Raw genomic sequence first — 14,249 nt, 5'->3', positions numbered from 1 at the left:
CAAAATATTTTCTGAATACCCTGTTACAAACAGATTTTTCTTAGGGCAATTACTCATATATACTTGGTGAGGAAAATGTCCTCATTCGTTGCCCTTGCAGCATTGACAAGAATACATGTGACTTAATGAGAGAAGATGGGACCCTCATACACCCTAATCAACTATTACCTCTGAGGATAAATGGAGTCCCATGAGACAGACAGATGGCTTGTATTTCCTGAATTTCTGCACAGGTTTTTTGAATAAACTTTTAGCGCATTTAAAAGATCTCTTAATATTTAGGACTCTTCTTAGACTTTGGTTTTGTCTATATTCTGGCCATTTCCAATTTCACAATTTCACCAAATGACCATGGAAGGGAGGTTGGAATCTGGAATTTAGCCAGGGAGGAAATACCGCTCACTTAAGTAGCCGTTGTTGAACTTTAGCGGAGAAGGTAAAAACAAATGCCCAGTATGAGGATAGAGGTCAGCTCTCGAGTTCATTTATTCATCTCTTCCCCAGGTTGGCAGGAATAAAAAAGAAATAACCTCACTCTGTGTCCAGCTATTGTAAAAGAATTTCTGATTTTTGTTTGGCTTTTCTTATTATCCTCAAACTCTCTAAATTTATTTATGATGTTTTAAACTAAACTGAGAAAGAATTTGAGATGAATCATTTTCTATTTATAATTTGTTTAGATATCCCAGTTTATTAATCATATCTCCCAAAATACTCAGGATTTTTATTGTAACACTTTAAAATCTGTTATATTATCCTTAAGGGATAAATGGGATGTTTGCCCAGAACCCTGCATTTATAAATTTAAACAGCAAAAACAAATCACTACTGGCATTAAATTAACAAAAGATTTATAGTCATCACTAAGCTGCAAGCAATAAGAAGTTGCTATTTAGCTTCAGCTTGATTTAAAAAATAAACAAGTCATTATATATTCATGGCTTTTGCTTCTGTAGCTCAGTGTGAAATATAGTATGAACCCATTTTCTAGGTGTTTCAGTTACCTATAGCTTATGGTTTTTGGTGCTTTATTACATAGCAATAGGTAACTGAAAAAAACAGGAAAAAATAACTGGAAGACTATTCATTTTCTAATGATTCTGCAATTTGGGCAGAGTTCAGGTGGGATGGCTTTTCTTTGCTCTGTGTGGTATTGGCTGGGGTGGTTCGACTGGAAATGGAAAAGTGACACACTTCACTTACATATCTGGTGCTTCTCCTGAGGTGACTGGATCATCTGAAAATTAGCCATGCTTCCCTCTTTTCTTTCAGAGTCTTTCTTCAAATGCACGACTTCTCTTTATACACTTGGTATCTGTCTGTGTCCCTCGCTTTCTCTCTATCTTAATCTACCCATCCATCCATCCATGTGGCTGCTCTTTCTAATATGGTAATTGAACTTCTTAGTATGGATGCTGCCTTCCAAGAGAGCAACAAAAAGAACTTCCGTGTTTCCTAAGACAGGACCTGCATGGTCGCAGTCATTTCTGACACATACTCATTGCCAAAGCAAGTCACAAGGACGATCCAGATGCAAAGGGAGAAGAAATGAATTCCATCTCTTCAGGAAGAAATGGCATGGATATCTGGAGATGAGAGGATGGCCCCCATCTTTGGAAACAATTTACTATATTAAGACAGCAAGGCAGCAAGATGAGTCCATGAAAATATCTCTTTAATGAATCCCTTCACTCCTACAAAGGAATTGGTTCATCCTCTCACAATGTGTTGTGTTGTGTAATCTGACCTTTTAACTTTTATCTGATTAGCATCAATATACATGGAAGGTTTTTTTGTAATTTTCACATTACAGATTAGAAGTCTAAGTTTGCCTTTCTTATGACATTTCTGAAACAACTACGTATACTTTCATAAGCACCACACATGCAGAGACACAAACATTTAATCCTAAACTTTATCACATACTTGTTGTGTGGCTTTGGACAAGCTACTGAATCCCTGTGATTCTGCTTCCTCATCTGAAATTGCATTGATAGAAGTATCTATTTTATAGCATTGTTCCAAAGCCTAAATGATATGGGCAGTATAACATACATTAGTCTTTATTTATTAGGAACTATTATTATATCTTCCCTGATAATTTCAAGTGCATGTATAAAATAATAGTTATTTTAACTTTTACTTTCCCAGGCTACCCATAGTTTGAGTGACCAGGTTGACAGTGATGCCCTTTACTGAAGTAAGAAGAATGACACAGAAGTACGTAATTTTGTAAGTAAGAAATTATTCTAGAGGCTATTAAGGGTATATGAACATATACTCAATTGTCCATGTGCACATGCATAGATTTAAATGTATACAGACATGTAGCAAGACTGCTACTTCTTTCTGTGTCCAATTCTTTGATTTACCCCTGTTATTTCAGGTTCCTATAAAAGAAAGATCTCCCATACTATTCGTTCCATCTTTTCTAACCTGCTCAGACACTGGGCTCTTACAGTGATCCCTACTCACATATCAAGTTTGCTTTCTCTACTGGATTATTAACGAGGCAACATACTTGAGTCTTAAAACTCTCCCTGGCCACCACATCTTATGAGTGCCACCCCATTTTTTTTTTTTACCTCTCTTTGATGCAAAAGTAGATTGTCTCAATATTCTTTTTTCACTTCTTCTCTTCCCACCTCCCTTTTCAGTCAATCCCTCTCTGGTTTTAAACCTCAGCATTCCACTGAACTGCTTTTGTTAAATTGACCAGTAAGGCCTATTTTATCAGATTCACTGGATGGTTCTTTGTAACTGTCTTGGTCTGCTGCTGGGTATCATTTCCCGTGGTTGACTTATCCCTGCTCCTCTAAATACTTTCCTCCTTTGTTTTCTGTGGCACCACCCTCTTGCAGGTTTCTTCCTCTGTATCTAGTTCCCTTTAGTCTCTTCACCAGCCTCCAGATTTTCTTCCAGTTATCTAAATGGTGGGTCCTCCAGGCCTTGGTCCTGAGATCTTTTCTTTCCTCTCTATATACTCTCTCCTAAAGTAATCTTATCCAATCCCAGGTCTTTAAATGCTGCCCTTATTCTGATACTTCTCAAATTAATATTTCCTGCTTCAGTTATTCTTCTGAAATTCAGACTCATAAATCGATCACATCATTGCTCCTTCTTGAAAGGAGCAATGTCACCTTAAAATTATCAGGTTCACATTAGAAGCCTTGATCAATCCCATCTTCTAAACTCAAATGAAAACAATCAAAACAAACCAAAAATAAACAGATACTCTGCTTTCTCCCTTCTTTTCTACTGTATATCCCACCAGCCTCATAGTATCAAGCTCCAAGCCTTACATCCTTCACTTACTCTCCCACACATAATCCATGAATCAGTCCTCTTACTCTATTTAAAAAATTATTTTATTTTTAAATATGTGATAATTCAAATATTTGAACAATAACTTTGATTTATATATAATTTATATTTTTATAACAAAATTTATGATGAATTTCTGCAAACTCTATATTAACATCAATAATTCTAAAAATTCTACATCGATATCAATAAATCACTTTCTGCAGGAAACTTCATTCATATATTACCAAATAAATTACCAAACATTACCACATGACAGCAGTGCCTGCAAGCTCTTATCTTTTCGGTATACACTTGTGATGCACCCATGATAATGGTGCTGTTCCTTAATCTGTGCTAGGGGTGAATAGGCCATGTCTAGCAAATGCAAGCAGAAATATCCCTGCAAAGTCTGTATTTATAAACTTCACCATTGCCTGCCCAACTCAGGCAAGCTTTACTCATGACGTACAACCTAGGCTTTCTTACTCACAGGGGCCTGCAGACCTAAGCAGGTGTCCCCCTTGTCGAACCAGTCTCTTCCTCATTACCACTGATTATGTTCCGTCACCACTTCTTTCTCTATGGCTTATCTAGGAGGAGCAATGGAGAGTGCTACGCCGTTGGGAGATAGACAATTAGTTGAGCAGACGTGTCAACGCATTGCCCAGGAACCCACGCAGAAATTCACTTGGCTGATACTCAGATAAATGGAGTAAACACACTCTTTGTTGGTATCCCTGCTCCACTGAGGATTTTTATTTGCTATTTGACCCATATACCTTAAAAGTAGACCATCGGATTGGGATTCGGGAATTGTTTCATAACTTGTATGATAATGATACTTAGGCTGGTGATAATCCCTTACATGTTGTTGCATTACATTTACCTAATCCAGGGTCAGCAAACCTCATCCCACAAGCCCAATTTATCCCACTGCTTACTTTTGTAAATAAAATTTCATTGGAACACAGCCACACCCATTTGTTGCACATTGTCTATGGATCCCCTAGAATAGTGGTAACAGAAACTTACAGTATGCAAATTCTAAATTATTACTGTGGACTTGTTTTTTTTCAGAGACAGGGTCATGCTATGTTGCCCAGGCTGGGGTTTAGTGGCCATTCACAGATGAGTTCAGACTGCATTATAGCCTCAAACTCCTGGTCTCAAGTGTGACTCCTGCCTCAGCCTCTAGGGTAGGTAGGACTACTTGTAAGCACACCAAGCCTGGCTTATTTAGCCTTTTGTGAAAAAAACTGGCATCGGTAAGAACAATGATAAGGTAAGCGCAAAATAGAAGGACTCTGTCTTCACAAAGCCTAGCTTCCTCAGGCATTTCCCTACTTCCCATATCATTTTCCTATTATACACTTCATTCATTTCTTTACTCCACAAACAAATGTGTATGCAATCACTTTATTATTTAACCGAATAAATTCCTTTGAAACTGGGCCAATTGGCTAAATTTCTGTAGAAGGAGGGTGTCTATGTTACGAGAGTGTCTGTGTGCTGGAGAAGTGCAAGAATTTGAACAAAATGTTAACAATGTGCATCTGTAGATAATATAATTAAGGATTAGTCATTCTTATCTTTACTTATCTTTATTTTTCTGATCATCCTATTGTAAAAATGATTACTTGTTTAACTAGAGATATATGAATATATATATATGCATGTGTGTATATATATGTGTGTGTGTGTGTGTATATATGTATATATACACACACATATATATAGTCTCCATACACACACACACACATACACACACACACACACACACACACAATATTAAAATGGAGACTGGGCCTGACAAATCCCCGAGCAAATGAAACCAACTGGGTCTTAAAAATAGCCTTAACTTTGCTTAAACTACAAACATGAGCAAAAATTAACCTGGGCTATTTCTGGTAAATGTTATGTTATAAACAAAGCTTACACTCAGCCAATTGAAAGAGTTAAAATAGCTATTCTGGCATATTGAATGTTTAAGCCAAAAGCACTAGAAAAACAGCAGGGTTTGAACATAATGCCGTTTCTTAAAAGCAGAGTATGAAATGCCCATGCGAAAGACACACTCTACACTAGAAGGAAAGGCCACATCCTTCTTTGTAGGATGAGAAGTTGAAATGAAAAGAATTCTGTACAGACCTTGTGAAAATAGTTTTATCTTTCAAGCCCCCTCAAATAATTTAGCTACTTCTTCACAGTCAATAATTTTTTATAATCCACTATATAAGTAACTAATTCTAACCACTTCCTTGGGTCTTCATTTCTTTACATGGCTCTCATGCCATGTGAAACATCTTATGTGTCTCTCCTGTTTACCTTTCTTATGTCAATTTTTGTAGCCAACGAGGACTCTAGGAGAATGGAGGTAAAGGTTTTTCTGACTCAGTCATAAGCAGTGAAATGAAGTATGATTATATGACTAGAGACTTTCCAACACGATAAACTCAAAAAGGCAATATTGTAACTGCTAATTTATTTATTTTACTTCCATAATTGCCTTATAAATACTTGCCTCTGACGCTTTGTCATCCTAATGCTAAACCTCCTTGGGTTTGGTGCTTCCCAATTTATGAATTTTTTCTTCCTCAAATAAACTCTAAATATTCATTGTGCCACAAATTTATATGTAAATATATATGTGTATGTGCATGTGTGCATGTGTCTGTACATATATATGAGTACATACATACAGGTAGACCTCATTTTATTGTGCTTCACTTTATTGCACTTTACAGACAGTGTGTGCTTACAGATCGAAGGTTTGTGGCAACACTGTGTTGAACAATCTATGTTTCATCTTTCCGACAGCATGTGCCCACTTCAAGTCTCTGTGCCACACTTTGGTAATCATCACAATATTTCAAACTTTTGATTACTATTTTATCTGTTATGGTGATCTGCGGCCAGTAATCTCTGGTGTTACTACTGGAATTGTTTTCATACATCATAAACTGGTTCCATATAAGACAGAAACTTTAAAAATATGTGTGTTCTGAGCGCTCTAAAACCAGCTAGTCCCCTGCTTCCCTCCCTCTCCTTGGACCTCCCTATTCCTGAGACACAACAACATTGAAACTAGGACAGTTAATAAGCCTACAATAGCCTCTAAGTATTGAGGTAAAAGAAAAGTCATGAATCCCTTGCTTTAAATCAAAAGCTAAAAATTATTAAACTTAGTAAGAATGGCATGTAGACAGCGGAGAGAGGCCTCAAGTGGCTGTTCACCAAGTTGTGAATAAAAAGGAAAAGTTATTGAAGGAAATTAGAAGTGCTACTCCAGTGAGCACAAGAATGATGAGAAAGTGAGATTGCTAAGAGCAATCTCTTAGCAATCTCTTAGCCTGATTGCTAAGAGCAAGAAAGTTTTAGCAGTCTTTTATTACTAACATTTCAGTGGAGACAGCTTTAGTAACAGTGGAAAGTTTAGTGATAGATCAAAGCAGCCACAACATTCCCTGAAGCCCAACCGTAATCCAGAGCAAGCCCATAGCTTTCTTCAATTCTATGAAGGCTGAGAGAGGTGAGGAAGCTGCAGAATTTGGTTTATGAGGTTTAAGGAAAGAAGCCGTCTTCATAAGATAAAAGTGCAAGATGAAGCAGAAAGCACTGATATAGAAGCTGCAGCAAGTTATCCAGAAGATCTAACTAAGATAACTGATACAAAATATTTTCAATGTAGATGAAACAGCCTTGTGTTGGAGAAAGATGCCATCTAGGACTTTCATAGGTTTGAGAGGAGAAGTCAATGCCGTGCTTCAAAGCTTCAAAGGACAGGCTGCCTCTCTTGTTCGGAGTTAATGCAGTTGGTAAATTTAATTGGATCCAATGTTCATTTAGTATTTTGAAAATCCCAGGACCCCTCAAAATTATGTTAAACACATTCTATGTGTGCTCTGTAAATGGAGTACTATAAATGACACCACATCTGTGTAGAGTATGGTTTAGTGAATATTTGAAACCCACCGTCAAGACCTACTATTCAGAAAGTAAATACCTTTCAAAATATTACTGCATACTGACAATATACTTGGTCACCCAAGATCTCTGATGGAGACGTACAAGTAGGTTAATGTTTTCATGTCTATTAATGCAACATCCATCCTGTAGCTCATGGATCTGGAAATAATTTCAAGTTTTAATTCTCATTAATTAACAAATACATTTTGTAAGTCTATAGCTGATAGAGATAGACAGTGATTCCCCTGAGAGATCTGGGAAAACGAAATTGAAAACCTTCTGAAAAAAATTTACCATTCTAGATGCCGTTAAGAACATTCATGACTCATGGGAGAAAGTCAAAATATCAACGTTAACTGTAGCTTAGAAGAAGTTGATTTCAGCCTCCATAGATGACCTTGAGGTATTCAAGACATAAGTGGAAGAAGTAATTGGAAATGTGGGGTGGCAATAGCAATAGAACTAGAATCATGAGTGGAGCCTGAAGAAGTGACTGAAATGCTGCAATCTTAGAGAATTTGAATGGATGAGGAGTTGGTTCTTACAGATGAGCAAAAACAGTGGTTCCTTAAGATGGAATCTACCCCTGGTGAAGAAGCTGCGAACATTGTGGCAATGACGACAAAAGGATTTATAATGTTACGTCAGCTTAGTTGATAAAGCTTGGCAGGGTTTAAAATGATTGACACCAGTTTTGAAAGAACTGGGTAAATTGCTATCAAACAGCATCTCATGGTGCAGATAAATCTTTTGTAGAAGGAAGAGTCATCAATGCATCAAACTTCACTGTCATCTTATTTTAAGAAATTGCCACCCTAACCCTCAGCAACCACCACCCTGATGAGTCAGCAGCCATCAACATTGAGGCAAGACTCTCCACCAGCAAAAAGATTACAACATGCTGAAGGCTCAGATGACTTAGCATTTGTCAGCAATAACGTACTTCTAAATTAAGTTATGCAATTTGGTTTTCAGACTTAATGCTATAGCACACTTAGTAGACTACAGTATTGTATGAACATAAGTTTTATGTGCACTGGGAAGCTAAAAGGTTGTATGACTTGCTTTATTGCAATATTCACTCTATTGCAGGGGTCTGGAATCTAACCTGCAATACCTTTTTTTTTAATAGTAAAGTCTGGGCTTTTATTGTATCCCTCACCCCAATAATGTACATTGTACCCATTAAGTAATTTTTCATCATCCACCCAGCCCCCCACTCTTCCACTTTTCCAAGTCCCCAGTGCCTATCATTCCACCTTCTATATCCATGTGTACAATTACTTAGCTCCCACTTATGAGTGAGAATGTGGTATTTGACTTTCTGAGTCGTTTCACTTAAGATAATGATCTCCAGTTCCATCCATGTTGCTGTAAAAGACATGGTGCATTCTTTCTTTTAAACCTGTAATAGCTTTAGATATGCCTCTCACTCTCTCTCTCTCTTTCTCACCTATCCCTCTGTGTGTATGTGTGTGTGTGTGTGTGTGTGTGTGTGTGCGCACGCGCGCGCACATGCACGTGTGAACATATTTAAAATACCAAAATCTCTTTGCTAACAAAAGACCCCAGAACTCAGGAATTCCCACCAGAGAAAATGCTTAAAGTATTCTCAGTTTCTAAAGCTTTGCTTACGTGACTACAGTAGATTTCTATTTTTCTGCTGTGCCAAGGAAACTAAAGTCAACTGGGAGCGGTATCAAGAAGAAATCCCATGAACCCTTCCAAGATAGGAAAGACAAAAGAAAGCTGGCAGGACTGTGCTTGCTAAGGTGTGGCTGTGCAGTATCTGTGACTTTTTCTGATCTCCTCTAAACCCTGCACCCAACAACTCCCTCAAACTCACATGAAATAATTCAGACATGCCTCTGCTAACACTTTAATAATAGTATGGATTAATTTTACATTCAAGTTTTGTTTTACTACACCATCCCATTTGTGGAAACGACTAGCTTACTCAGCTTTTTTTTCTTTTATAAAGGAGGGAAAGAACAGAAAAGTAGAAGAGGAAAGAGTAAGAGGTGAGTGAGAAGCAACTGAAAACTGTTCTTGGACCTGCTGCGGCGCTATAGTGCAGGTATGTTCACTTTCTTTTACATGCAACTTAGTCTCTAACTCGATACTTGGTTTCTGATTCAGAATGGCAGCTGAGGAATGGACAGGGAGGGCAGGGTGCCTGCTGCTTGGCCTGCATGATTTGGGGGCTGGCTTTAGTTCTGGGAAAGCTCAGCTTCTCCACTTGAACCAGTGACAGCCGAGAAGTGACAGCCAGGCACGCCGCATCCCCTGATGCGCTGCTTCCCAAACATCAACTCAGAGCAGTAGTGAGTGGCCTGGAAAAAGCCCTCGTGGGCGCCTGCCTGGCTACCTCTACCAGGCTCTGCAGGGCCCAGAATGCAGAGAACAAGGAATCGAGGCGATTATAGCCTAAAGGGAGAGTTTCTTTTCTATCTTTCTCGTAGTCACACTTAGGAAGCTTGAGAGCAGGAGCTCTGTGTGTGTGTGTTATTAGTTTCCCATAGGAACATCAGCGTCACTTGTAGCTCTTGCTAAACAGATACTTAGGCCTGGGAATATGGGTTTGAACAATTCTCTCAGGTGATTTTTTTTTCTAAAGATGAAAAATAGAAACTATGTTTAACATTAAAAAAAGATTTTTTTTAAACCACCATGTCTCATGGTGGTTTGCTGCACCTATCAACCTGTCATCTAAATTTTAGGGCCTGCATGCATTAGGTATTTGTTCTAATGCTCTTCCTCCCCTTGCCCACTAACCCCCGACAGGCTCCAGTGTGTGATGTTCCCCTCTCGGGGTCCATGTGTTCTCATTGTTCAACTCCCACTTATGAGTGAGAACACGTGATGTTTGGTTTTCTGTTCCCATGGTAGCTTGCTAAGAATAGGATCTAATTAAACTAAAGAGCTTCTGCACAGCTAAAGAAACGATCATCAAAGTGATCAGGTGATTATTATGTACACCAGAGTTTGAGAACCAGTCCTGAATAGGGTTGAGCAGCTGTATTTCATTTAGTAGAAGTTAAAAGGTCTGTGGTTTCCGCACAGCTAAGAAAGCGGAGGCCTGGTTTACATAAAGTTGTTTGCAATAGCAGGCATGTCTTCCTAGAGCTTCCTTTATTGTTCACTTTAAGAAGGGACTGTACAGTTGCAGTCACTGTAATGTGATGAATACGTTACACATCACATTACAATGCATTTCCTTGTGGAAGTCAGGGCCTCAGGTTTGATCTCCATTTTCCTCACTCCCCTCAGTGAAGAAGCAGACAAGAGCAGGTTGTGCAGCAACAGCGTGCTTGAACTTTACAGTTTTGCTCTGGTGAAAAATTTATTTGTAGTTTTTGCTTCTTAGTAATTTACAGTTTGCATATTTTGTTGAGCTGTATAATCTAATGGACCAATTGTTATTGTAATTATTGTAGTTTAACCTCCGTTTAATTCAACATTTATTGAAATCCTATTTTGTGCTCCATGCTATCCTATTTTGTGCTCCAATAAAATGAGACATTATAAGCTTATTTCTTAGCATAGCATAAGCTTGTTATTTCTTAGCATAGCAGAAGCTTATAATGTCTCATTTTATTGTCAAAACACCCTCCTGGTTGTATGCCTAATTTAACTCACAGGCCCCGATAATTAACAAGCTCAGCTAGATGAAGCTACTTGGTCAAGGCCACATACATAGTGAATGATAGAGCTGGCATTTTTGATGACTTTAGATGCATCTTGAATGTTTGACATATAAATACAAAAGTGAGTATTTGAGACATTTGAAGACAATATTATGTTTACATATTCTGATTATAAGGAAATGCAGATATCATAGAAAACCATTTTAATATAATGGGAATAAAATGTGTGTCAGGAGATCTACAGAATAATTGTACTTTCAATACTAAATTTATGGAATTAAACTTTACCTCTAAAAAAATTACAATGAAATCTCATATGCCTTTCACCTTGATTCACCCAATGGTGACATTGACTTTGTCTCTCAAAAAGAAATCTAAAGAAATCTCTCTGACTTATCTATTAATATATGTAGATAATTTTTCTGTCTCTCTAGATATCTATAATTTATCTCTCTACATAATATGCAATGTTATATGTATTATTATTATTTTTTCTTATTCTCATCTGTGGGAGTAAATTGCAGAGAACCTGACACTTCTAGGCTAAGTACTTCAGCCTGTACTTGAATTCTTTCGATTCTAGAATACCTTTTGGAAAGGTAGCCTGCGTTCTCCAGAGGCTTCTCAACCCACAGTGGATCTTTTCCCTTCTCCCTTCTATTACCATGACACTTCTATACCTGCAGATAATAGATGAATATTAGAGAACAATTTTCAGTATATGATGATCATCAAAAAGTTACTGCAGGTTGTTGATCAAAAACCTTATAGCATAACCACTGTCTTTGAGGAAGAGTATTCTGACAGATAAGTGGTTGCAGTAGCATAGCACAGAGTAATAGGTTGCCAGATTATCCAGGCTTTTGTCCCTTACTCTCTTTTTCATTGGTAAAATATACATAAAAATTATTATTTTAATAGTTTTTAAGAATATTAAAATTGTGACATTAGTATATTCACGTTGTTGTGCAACCATCTCCAGAACATCATCATTATAAACTGAATCTCTACCTTTAAACAATGATTCTGCATTCCCTCCTCCCCCAGCCCATGGTAGTTACACTTCTAATTTCTGTCTTAATGTATCGTATTATTCTAGTACCTCATACAATATTTGTTCTTTTGTGCCTGGCATATTTCACTCGGCATAATGTCTTCAAAGTGATCCATGTTGTAGCATGTGTCATAATTTCATACATTTTTATGGCTGAATAATATCTCGTAGTTATATACAATGTTTTATTCATCTATTCATCTGTTGATAGTCATTTGAGTTGTTTTTATCTTTTGGCTATGGTGCATAATGATTCCATAAACACTGGTGTACAAATATCTGTGTGAGTCCGTGGCTTCAATTTTTTGGAGTGTATATATAGAAGTGGGATTTCTTCATCATATGTCGATTCTATGTTTAGTTTTCCAAGGAACTACCATACCGTTTTCCATAGTGACAGTACCAGTTTACATTCCCATGGACAGTGCGCACAGGTTCCAAATTCTGTACATCCTAGCTAACACCTGTTTGGGGTTTGGGTTTTTTTTTTTAAAACAAATAATAGTCATCCTAACAGGTGGGTCTAACATGTTACCTCATTGTAGTTTTGATTTCCATTCACCTAGGGATTAATGATGTTGAGCATGTTTTCATGTGCTTATTGGCTATTTGTTTTCATGTGTTTATCGGCCATTTCTTCTTTGGAGAAACATCTAGTCTGCTCTGCCCACTTTTGTTTATTTAAGTTCTGGGGTACATGTGCAGATCTTGCAGGACTCTTACATAGGTATACACATGCCATGGTGGTTTGCTGCCTCCATCCCCGCTGTCAACTACATTAGGTATTTCTCCTAATGTTATCCCTCTTCAACCTCCCCACTCCTTGCTATCCCTCCCCTAGCCCCCCCAGCCCCCAACAGCCCCCATTGTGTGATGTTCCCCTTCCTGTGTCCTTGTGTTCTCATTGTTCAACACCCACTTATGAGTGAGAACATGTGGTGTTTGATTTTCTATTCTTGTATCAGTTTGCTGAGAATGATGTTTTCCAGATTCACCTATGTCCCTGCAAAGGATATTAACTCATACTTTTTTATGGCTGCATAATATTCCATGGTGTATATGTGCCACATTTTCTTTATCCAGTCTATCTTTGATGGGTATTTGGATTGGTTCCAAGTCTTTGCTATTGTAAACAGTGCCTCAGTGAATATACATGTACATATATCTTTATAATAGATCAATTTATAATCTTTTGGGTATATAACAAGTAATGGGATTGCTGGGTCAAATGGTATTTCTAGTTCTAGATCCTTGAGGAATTGCCACACTGTCTCCCACAATGGTTGAACTAATTTACACTCCCACCAATAGTGTAAAAGCATTCACATTTCTTCACGTCCTCTCCAGCATCTGTTGTCTCCAGATTTTTTAATGATTGTCATTCTAACTGGCAGGAGATGGTATCTCAGTGTGGTTTTCATTTGCATTTCTCTAATGACCAGTGATGATGAGCATTTTTTCGTATGTTTGTTGGCCACATAAATGTCTTCTTTTGAAAAATGTCTGTTCATATCTTTCACCCACATTTTGATGGGGTTGTTTTTTTCTTGTATATTTATTTTAGTTCTTTGTAGATTCTGGATATAAGCTCTTTGTCAGATGAATAGATTGCAAAAATTTTTTCCCATTCTGTTGGTTGGCAGTTCACTCTAATGATAGTTTCTTTTGCTGTGCAGAAGCTCTGGAGTTTAATTAGATTCCATTTGTCTTTTTTAGCTTTTGTTGCCAATGCTTTTGGTGTTTTAGTCATGAAGTTCTTGCCTATCCTATGTCCTAAATAGTATTGCCTAGGTTTTTTTCTAGAGTTTTTATGGTGCTAGGTCTTATGTTTAAACCTTTAATCCATCTGGAGTTACTTTTTGTATAAGGTATAAGGAAGGGGTCCAGTTTCAGCTTTCTGCACATGGCTAGCCAGTTTTTCCAATACCATTTATTAAACAGGGAATCCTTTCCCCATTGCTTGTTTTTGTCAGGCTTGTCAAAGATCAGATGGTTGTTGATGTGTTGTGTTACTTCCAAGGCCCCTGTTCTGTTCACTTGGTCTATATCTCTGTTTTGGTACTAGTATCATGCTGTTTTGATTACTGTAGCCTTGTAGTATAGTTAGAAGTCAGGTAGCATGATGCCTCCAGCTCTGTTCTTTTTGCTTAGAATTACCTTGGCTATGTGGGCTCTTTTTTGGTTTCATATGAAGCTTAAGGTGTTTTTTTCCAGTTCTGTGAAGAAGGTCAATGGTAGCTTGATGGGGATAGCATTGAATCTATAAATTACTTTGG

The sequence above is a fragment of the Cebus imitator genome, unplaced genomic scaffold, assembly GCF_001604975.1.
Source record: "Cebus imitator isolate Cc_AM_T3 unplaced genomic scaffold, Cebus_imitator-1.0 Scaffold240, whole genome shotgun sequence".
NCBI classification, from domain to species: domain Eukaryota; kingdom Metazoa; phylum Chordata; class Mammalia; order Primates; family Cebidae; genus Cebus; species Cebus imitator.
This window is presented reverse-complemented; position numbering follows the sequence as displayed.